This window comes from Haliotis rufescens, unplaced genomic scaffold, assembly GCF_023055435.1.
Source record: "Haliotis rufescens isolate VD_foot unplaced genomic scaffold, xgHalRufe1.0.p SCAF_33, whole genome shotgun sequence".
NCBI classification, from domain to species: domain Eukaryota; kingdom Metazoa; phylum Mollusca; class Gastropoda; order Lepetellida; family Haliotidae; genus Haliotis; species Haliotis rufescens.
This window is the reverse complement of record NW_025964035.1, coordinates 1,394,244-1,405,254: the sequence shown is the minus strand read 5'-3', so window position 1 is coordinate 1,405,254 and position 11,011 is coordinate 1,394,244.

The window sequence follows — 11,011 nt, the reverse complement described above, 5'->3', positions numbered from 1 at the left end:
ACAGAGTGTCTTTATTATCACGATATGCTGCACATGATTTCCAAACTTTACACGTTAATACAAATGGTGCATCTCGAGTCAGGGATCTATGACATCACATGTGATGTGTTCATGAGCGTCAGTTCACACAACATACCAGTATGTTCGTTTGTGCATAGAACCAATCTGAAACCTCTTGAATATGAATAATCCCTTATATACTGACCAACATGTATGGTATTCACGTTTCTTTTGTTGGTGAGTATTTCAGCATCCATGACTATCACAATGGTTATACATGTACAGGCTTGGCTTGAAATCATGCAGTACATTTTTCCAGTATTGCAGTAGTATTCTTGCCACATGTCTTCCGCCAATATCTTTCAACTCCACTACCCTGAATCTGTATGGAGTTTTGTTAGAGACAGAATAAATAAGTATGTGTCTCAAGCAAAAGGCGTGGCAGGATGGTAGGCTGAGAGCCATGTGAGTTGTGGATAGACAAGTTATTGTTTTATTGTGTGAATCTGTGACTTTTGCCACTAGTCGGAAGTCAGAGTCTTGTAGAATTTTGTCTAGTAAGCTCAGCAAATAGTCTATGTAGTATCACTTATATCTACTGAAATTGGTGCTCTCAGCCAAGTTTGGGCTGGTAGTAGACACAAACGTTTTCCTCAAACTGGTTATGTTTCATGAAAAAATACAGGTCCTTTTTGAGAGTGTCCAAAAGTAGGGCTGGGACGGGTAACTCGGGTACTCGGGCTGGGTGGGTCCTGAGTAGGACCCGGGTACCCACAGGACTACCCGGACCCGTGGTTAGTCACGTGATATATTGTTTAATGACAAAAACTTATTGTAGCTCAGTGGTTACACTACAAGTCGCTAATGTTCGCATTTCTTTCTGACGATGCACGCATTCCTTTTGAATTGTGAATGTAAGTAAAAGTAAAGATGTGAGTAAAGATAAAGCTTCAGTCAACTTCAGTGAACACATGATCTGATTGTTTGATACATGTATCTAAATAGTTTTAGCCAGTGCTGCGGAAAAACAATTACCAATCAGACATTTTGTTTCCTACACTTGAGACTTGCAGTGGATACCTGGGTAGGGTCAGGTAATAGGGGGTCGGGTGCCCGGGTAGGAAATTTGGACTCGTCCCAGCCCTATTCAATAGTATTAATGCTGTCCAGTAGTATAGAGGGTGTCCTGTTATACTGAGGGTGTTCCATAGTATTAATGCTGTCCAGTAGTATAGTGGGTGTCCTGTCATACTGAGGGTGTTCCATAGTATTATTGCTGTCCAGTAGTATAGAGGGTGTCCTGTTATACTGAGGGTGTTCCATAGTATTAATGCTGTCCAGTAGTATAGAGGGTGTCCTGTCATACTGAGGGTGTTCCATAGTATTATTGCTGTCCAGTAGTATAGTGGGTGTCCTGTCATACTGAGGGTGTTCCATAGTATTATTGCTGTCCAGTAGTATAGAGGGTGTCCAGGGTGACCTGGCAGAATGGTGTTGTCTGTGATAGTCTACATGAAAACCTTTTGAGTCCACTAGCACAAACATGGCTCTTAAAATCATTATCACTAAATTTTAGTGTTGTTACGGACAATATTTAGCTGAGCTTACTAGACAAAACAGAATTTGACTAGACTCAGGCTTCTAACAAGTGGCCAAAGTCACAGACTTTGATGATTTATGCTAATAAAACCGGCTTCCATTCCTTGTGATATCACTTGTGCCAAAGTCAGCTGTTGAAGCTGTGACTGTGTAAGCCTATAGTGCATGTACAATCTTCTTTATACCTCCATGGCAGAATGATGAGTTCTGATTGGTCCATGTGATCTTGTTAAAATACTGTGTAACCCGCCTTGGAAGGTAATAAATCTGTTATACCCCGCCACAAGCAAGTTCTGAGAGGCAGAATAAATCCCTTAGACCCTGCTTCAAAGCAAAAAGCCACACGCTTCTTCCGAGTCAATGGAAGTCACGTGACGGATAACAAGTTAACCTCAGCTCAATCGCACAGCTGTTTTCTATCAACTTTGAATTTGTGTTAATTCTTTTACAATGTTAAAACATTAAAACGTGTCGGTAAGATAGATTTGTTGTAGCAGGATCACGAGGGATACATGTTTGTTTGTTTTTTCGTCCCTTGTTAGGTTTTACAACACAAGCCCCCAGCTCGTGGTATAAAACCGAACGGGGATGCATAAAACCCATAGGCTGATCTTGCTACAACTTATAGTGACCAAGCAGAATATTACCAGTGCATGTCCTGGTACAGTGTCAGTGTTCGAAATCAAGCAAGGTTCCAGGGTTCCTTGAGGTTTGCTCCTGTAGTAATTGAATCTAAGGACCCCCTAACCTGCAGTCTTAGCAGATGGGCAATGGCAAGACCCTTAGACTTTCATGCTTCAAAACAATATAAGGCCACGCCCACTACCGGACTACTGTTCCATTATACGCTGTTAATAGAATGGGCTGGGCTTGTGTTGCATGAAGTTATTATTGTTGACTTATTTATTTATGTTGAAGAACAGACTTCAATATGTTTTTGCGTTTATGGAGGTCACTTGTTGAATTGCCTCATAATTATGTGCTTACGATGTATGCTTAGCCATGGAAGTTAGTCTGTGTGAAAGTTTATGTATTTGAAATTTAGTTAGTTGATGATGCATCATGATATTAAAGCATTAAACTGTCTACCTCTTGCTATGGACAACATGCCATCACATGTACTGGTACCCTTGAAGATCCGGGTTAGAACTGATCTTCTGTTCAGTAACCCACACTTGTCGTAAGAGTCGTATAACAGGATCAGGTAGTCAGGCTCCCTGACTTGGTTGATGCATGTCATCATATCCCAATTGCGTTGATCGATGCTAATGATGTCAGTCACTGGATTGTCTGGTCCAGATTATTTACAGACCTCCGTCATATAGCTGGAATATTGCAGAGTGAGGTGCTAAACAACACACAAACAAACAAACAATCTGGCCTTGAAAAATATGCTCTTTATATTTTATACATTGCAAAATTATGTTAGCCCACCTCCTATTTTAAAATTCCTTGATCCGTTCTTGAAATTTACAATGAAAGGGAGCCATCAAGTGATACCAAAAGGTTTGAAGTCCTAAAGTCATGTGACCTGCTCATGGCATGCTATGACCTATGGGTAGAAAACATGAACACCGTTAAGATTAAGCAGCACTTGCAATGAGCACTCAATGGCTACCTGTAAAGCTCTGCATTAATTATCCCCCATGCAATCTTGCCAATATTTAGGAAGCAATCCTTTTGCAACAGACCTTTGCCCTGTTCAATAGAGTGATTTTACATCGAGGAATGCCATATGTATGATATTACCATAGAGTGTAATAACCTTTCAGCTTTGCACATGTGTATTTTTGTAATAGTATTTCTCCGTGTTGATTAGTCAGTTGAAGGAATATGATGTCAATTTGCTTCACTGCATACTGGGGATGTCACGATATGATATATAATGTGATACTTAATTCGTTGAAATTTTGCATACCGTAATAAGCGCCCCGCTCTAAAAAGCGCTGACAGCGATATTTGCTAATATAGTGGCTAGTGAACAATCCCAGTTCCTTCTGATTAAATTCTGAAAAAATATATCTGTCGTGTATAATACACACAGACTTTTCTTTAGTATCATTTCAGGCTGTCAGCATAAACCACAAAATTTACGATCTTTCAACTGTTTGGGGTTTTTTTCACCAAAATTTATTTCTAATAAGAGCCCCCTATTTCTAATTTTGAGAGCGCCCTGGGTGAATATGGTATAAATTTCATAGGGCATTAACACTATTAAAAAGGCTTGAAACTTCCTGAATATCGGGTCTCATATTTGAAACAAAAATCAATAATTTATTTCAGATACAACTGGAGTGGCAACTAAGCATTTTCTGTTTTTAAATACAATAATCCCCTGTTTGCAAAATACCTCAGATGCGTAACGGAATTAATTAATCAAATATGAATGAATAGGTCCATGTATGAAACCATACAGAATAAATATATGAATCGATACATTTAGGTGTGTATCGCGTATCAAACATTGGAGAATATTGTCCATTCATCGATGTATTGGTGAATCGTGACATCCCCATTGCATTCAATACAAGAATGACACTATTCACTGTTCATGACGTCATAAATTGGAGTTACTTCAGTGCGGAATATATGTAGTAGGGCTGGGATGGGTAACCTGGGTAGTCAGGTAAAATGGGTCATGAGGAGGACCTTGGTACCCACAGTACTACCCGGACCCGTGGTTAGTCACGTGATATATTGTTTTATGACAAAAGCTCACTAGAGCTCAGTGGTTACACTACAAGTCGCTAATGTTCGCATTTCTTCTGACGAAGGCAAGGGAGTTAACTGACTATGAAAGTCCAGTTTCCAACTTGGCTGAACTAGGCTGGCATTATGGAGTTATATTTTGGCTGGATTAACGAGTCTATGCATCGTTCAATCTAAATCATGTAACGAAACCGACTTCCAGTGTGTAAACTGCTGTGCACATTTCGGTTGATTGCAGGATTTGCAAAGAATGTGTGCTGAATGTATCTTTTCATGTTTTTTATCAAGGTACTCACATAATTTGATGCACTTCGCGAAGTAAGACAATATAGATTTTAATTTTGAAAATCGGACAGTATTGACTTTTTTTCGAAGCAAATGCAAGTGATAAGAGAGGTGGAATCTGATTGGTCAATAGGAGGGTGATAGAAGGGACATAACTTAATCAACACAGGTGGCTCTACGATAGAGCCCAGAAATTCCAGCCTAGTTCGGCAAGGGTGGAAACTGGACTTTTAAAGTCAGTTAACTCCCTTGCTTCGGGAAGATGACATTCATTTTGACTTGTATGTGTTTGTATGTATGAGTAAAGATAAAGATTCAGTCAACTCCAGTGTATGACCGTTTGATACGTGTGTCTAAAATGATTTTTGCCAGGGCTGCGGTAATACAATTCCCAATCAGACATTTTGTTCCCAACTCTTGAGACCTACAGTGTGTTGAGGGGTTGGTTAGGTACCCAGGTATTAAATTTGGACTTCTCCAGCCCTAATTTGTAGGGTTTTGCAGTCACTGACTTTTGCCACTATTCTGAAGCCAGAGTCTCATAAAACTCTGTTCGGCCAAGTGAGCACAGCTAATAGTCCACATAATTCAATAGTTCTAATGAAAATTATCCAAGTTTGGGCAGGTAGTCTTAAGAGTTTTTGGCAATCTGTTTTTATATATCTTTCTTCATTTTCTCTCTTTAAATGACCATGAATAACTATAGTAATGACAGATCTGGTGTATTGAATTCTTAAGGGTAGTATATATATAGAATTATCTCCACCAAACTCTGAATTACAGACTGTGAAGGACTGATGTAATCCCAGGCAGTTGAGCTTTAACCTGCTATGAAAGCATGGAGCTTCAAATGCAAATTTATTTCAGCCTCCAGATTGGATTTGCATGAATGTATGTCCGATGTCATGTTGGGCCCGATCTGAATCACCTTTATATAGACTTTGCCATGTTAATCATTCTCTGCTAACCGATATATGTATATTCTCTGTACATAAACTTATATTTACTGTTAACCAATGTTTGATAAAATGTCCCAGATATGGCCTGTGTGTTCTCTTCTTTCATTTAATCTCCTTGGAAGAAGGTGGCAGTAGGGTAGTAAGGTGGCTAAGGCGTTGGCTTGTCATGCTAATGGGTAAAATGTGTGAAACCAATTTCACATGTGAGTAAATTGTAATGGTCCAGGAATATCATGGCAGGGACACCAGAATGGGCTTTATAATTGTACCCAAGCCTTAAATTTAGGACTTCAGCTTGACGAGGCAAACATCTCAACAAGTGAACTCTTATATCAAGAACTGGGCAGAGTTGTCTTCACACATCGTCAACACAATTCATACCTGATTTTTCTATGTCGCACCTTCAGTGTGAAAGGTGTGTCAGTGAAGACACTCTAGTGAGTATGGTTTTACACCGCTTTTAGCAATATTCTAGCAATATCACGACGGGGGGGGGGGGGGGGACACCAGAAATAGGCTTCACACATTGTACCCATGTGGGGAATTGAACCCGGGTCTTCAGCGTGACAAGCAAACATTTTAACCACCAGGCTACCCGACCACCCCCCCCGACTCTGAACATCAGCCGGTAAAACTCAATAACCTCTATGTGGACTCCATGAAGCGTGAATCACTGGATTGTCTGGTCCAGATTCAATTATTTGTAGACCAACATGTAGCTCAGTGCGGCGTTAAACAGTCAAACTGTCGATTGTGTTGTTTCTTGCCAGTCGGCAACATCAAAGCTATCACAACAGCCTTTCCCCAGTGGGCTGACTGACTGACTGAGTATGGTTTTACGCCGCTTTTAGCAACATTCCAGCAATATCACGGCGGGACACCAGAAATGGGCTTCACACATTGTACCCATGTCGGGAATCGAATCCGGGTCTTTGGCGTGACGAGCGAACGCTTGAACCACTAGGCTACCCGACCGCCCCTTCCCCAGTGGGGGATTCCAGGTTAGAAATAACATGGGTCCAATCAACCTATGTGGACCCATAAAGATCCGGGGAAGAATAGGTCTTCAGCAACCCATGCTTGTTGTAAGAGGCGGCTAACGGGATCGGGTGGTCAGGCTCGCTGACTTGGTTGATTCATGTCATCGATCCCAATTGCATAGATCAATGCGCATGATGTCAATCACTGGATTGTCTGGTTCAGACTCGAATACTTACAGACCGCCATCATATAGCTGGAATATTGCTGAGTGCGACGTTAAACAGCTAACAGACAGACAGATCAACCTATGCTTGTCATACCAGGTGAGAGTTGGGTGGTCTGGTTGATTGCGTGTCATTGTATCCCGTGTCATTCCTCATATCAATCACTGGATTGTCTGGTCCACAGGCATGGTGTTACAGCTGAAATATTGCTGAGTGCATTGAACATCAAACAACACAAACCAAAAAATTCAACAAAACACCAGCCGTTTCGAATGGTTTTAATTTATCATTCTCTGAAAGAACATGACATTTTCACTATATACAAAAATACTGGAATTTAATGTTAATTTGTATATGTACAACCTATATACATTGAATATTACATGCACACAAAGATGTGACAAGTATCAATAACTGCTGATTTGCTTCCTAAATACCAGATGTGGCAGCTCCCATTGTTTAGTGGTTTTCTGCACAACAGTAGCTTTTGAGAACAGCCAACGACAGCTCCCATTGTTTGGGGGTTCTCCGCAGAACAGTAGCTTTTGAGAACAGCCAATGACAGCTCCCATTGTTTGGGGGTTCTCTGCACAACAGTAGCTTTTGAGAACAGCCAATGACAGCTCCCATTGTTTGGGGGTTCTCTGCACAACAGTAGCTATTGAGAACAGCCAACGACAGCTCCCATCGTTTGGGGGTTCTCCGCACAACAGTAGCTTTTGAGAACAGCAGCAGCTACCATGACAAGCTCCCTCTGATATTGTCAAACGAACATCAAGTAACATGTAGAAGTGTCTGAGAACCAGCACCTAGTTATCCTCTCTGATTAGCTAACAGCATTCTAATTGTAACACAATCAAACCTCAGAGATGAGTTTCCAGTTTCAATCTGATAAATAAAAAGGTTATAATCCAATACCCATACAAGCATACGTCTTAGCTTGGGTGGTTACGATGCTGCTTGGCGACAACTAATTGTGTGTGATTGACAGTGATGAGGACGTCTGTTTAAAATATGAACATTTTAGTTAGCGTGACTGAAGCCAAAATACAGGATTTATGGCAGAGATGTAATAGAGGTAGAGATTTCGTAAGAATTAAAAAGGTTATAATCCAATACCAAGACAAGCATCCGGAATCAAGTGAAGGTGTATCATATATTAACGTCTTAATTACATAAATGGTTACAATAGTAATGTTAATTTGTAGACTGGCAAACAATTCAATCAGCAACAATTTTATCATTTCAAACATATTCCTCTATCAAGAGCTACTGCTAAAGAAACATATACTGATGGACAAAAGTAAGGGAACAGCAATGTCGTAGCATATACCAAATTACAAATGTCTCGTATCACCCTAATAAGTTAATGGTTAGTTTGTGTTCACAAGCAAGCTCTGGTTATTTGAGGGGTAAATACCGGTATGAACATACCAACATGTTTCTATTACTGTAATAGGCAGTGTTTGAAATTAATGGGGGATATGTCTGGTTTGCTTTTGTATAATTTGAATCTGAGGAACCCCCTTAATAATTAAATTTTAACATTAAGGTTATGACAAGGAGCCCTTGTCTTACATTATTACTTACAAACAGTGATAGCTGTTGCATTATCCCTTAATTGTGTCGAAGAAATGCCCATCCAACAAATCAGCTCTTACGGTATTTCTCTCCATCACTATATATATATATAGGGTCTGGTTCACCAAGGATCTGATCTATCACTGGTTGAGTATTACATTGATGAATATGTGAATATAAATAATTTATCTGAACTACTGCTAAGGAAGAGAATTTACAGATGTCAACTTCTTTATTATGAGGAACACATTTCGGAGTATATGCTTACGCCTTCATCAGGTGACGAGTGAGTGAGTGAGTGAGTGAGTGAGTATGGTTTTATGCCGCTTTTAGCAATATTCCAGCAATATGACAGCGGGGGACACCACAAATGGGCTTCACACATTGTACCCGTGTCGGGAATCGAACCCGGGTCTTTGGTGTGACGAGCAAACGCTTTAACCACCTAGGCTACCCGACCGCCCCAATCAGGTGACTAAATGCTATGAGGCAGAAGACATATACCGGTATCTGTACCTGCGTATTTTCTGCCTCTTAGCATTTATTCACCTGATGAAGGCGTAAGCATAATAATCCGAAATGTGTTCCTCATAATAAAGATGTTGACATCCGTAAATTCTCTTCCTTCTGTTCATCACTTCTAAATGCCTTTCAAAGACTACTGCTAACTTGTAAGATCTCTATCACTTGAGTATTTATGTCATTAATGAACATATTACTTCATCTACAGCAATCTCAGCAAATCAATCTTTAACTTTATAAAATTAATATCACTAACTTCCTAAAAAGATAAATCAATCTTGGCAAGTCATCTAATTACCTACATCAGCAAATTGTGAAACCTTGACTGATCTACACATAAAAATCTTTCGAAAACCTTGACTATTTTATACCAAATTCCCAGTAGGCTGTGTATTTGCGTAAAATACTAAATACATGTAAATACAAAAATTCATGTAAATTTTCACAAACCAAATAGTATAACAACATTGAAAATTTACCCAATGGAACCTGTATTTCTTAATGATAATGATAATGATAATAGTAATAAAAATAATAATAATAATCCATTTATATGGTGCTGTACTCCATGCATAAGCATACTCGAAGCACATAGACATTTAATACTGGTCAATGGATCAGTGTGCACTCAACAGTCATTCTCTGCTCCCTGGGGAGTATACAACCCAAGCTGCCTGTCAGGTGCTCGAAGGTTAACCACATTGCCATCTCATCCTACCGGGTACCCACTCACTGCTGGGTGAACAGAGGCACATTTTGAACAAAGTCACTTGCCTAAGGAGACGTCACATATGGTACACTGTGGTTCAGTGTGGGGCAGGACAGAAGCCCTGGAAACTCTCAGGAGCCAAGCTGGTGAGCGCAGTCACCCATCCAAGGACCCTCTGCGACTGACGTTGCTTAACTTCATCGAATTTGTGACCTGTGCGCTGTGCATAGGACCACGTGCCAACACTGACAGATCTCTACTTACTGATCAAATGCAGCCATCCTACAAGCATGAGTGAGTGAGTGAGTGAGTGAGTATGGTTTTACGCCGCTTTTTGCAATATTCCAGGAATATCACGGCAGGGGACACCACAAATGGGCTTCACACACGGTACCCATGTTGGGAATCGAACCCGGGTCTTCGACGTGACGAGCGAAAGCTTTAACCACTGGGCTACCCGACCGCCCCTACAAGCATGAACTCCACTACAGTGAATAATGCATTAAAAAAAACATTTGTCCCGCTTACTGTTTACTAGACATGTATGTCGCTGTTGTGAGTTGGCAGCACACATACAAATCATAAGTCACCCGAAACAGCATTTTAAGAATTATCTGTAAAAAAAATGTCCACTCATTGGTGCAAAAATACCCAATAGATGCAGTAAAAAAGATATTGAATACCTACGAAACCTATTAGTACTCAATGAGAATGATACATTCTAAGTAAATACTCAATGGCTCAAAATATTATCTGTAGCCCTGTCTGTACATAAGAACATTTGATATGACAACACAACCCTGGCTGTGAGTAGGTTCATTGTCCCTCGACCTGCAGAGACAGTGTTGTTCTGTGTCTGTACAATCTTATACAAATCAAATCTTTAACTGCAATACAATACTCTCACTCTCAATCATCAGCACAATTGACAAAGCATTTAGACCAGCATATCTGATTTCTTTATTCCTAAAAATAAATAAGTAAGGATAAGATTTATGGATGAACAACTTCTATATTACAACTAAACCTACATAACCTAAAAATGAAGTTAAACGACCAATTCCGAATGTAAATAATAAAGGCCGTACAATCATATTGATGTGGATATGTTATATACGCTGTCGTTTCTGAGTCCCAGTGGAGGAATACTATGTAATGTTTGTTCTTTTTTGTTAAAATCAAAATTTCCTAAACCAAGATTGTAAATAAATGAAGCCGAATCATTCTTAAAACTGATTCTGATTGGCTCAAGAACATATGCATCCTTCATTTGGATTGGCCGGGCAAAGTTTGCTCTGGAATCACCTTACCTTCTACAGAGGGGTTGTCAGATCACCCAGCAGGGTTTCGTATCGTATCGTATCGTATCGTATCGTATCGTATCGTATCGTATCATAGTAAAAGATCATATTTTAAGGTGACGGGCGTCATCTCAACTACTG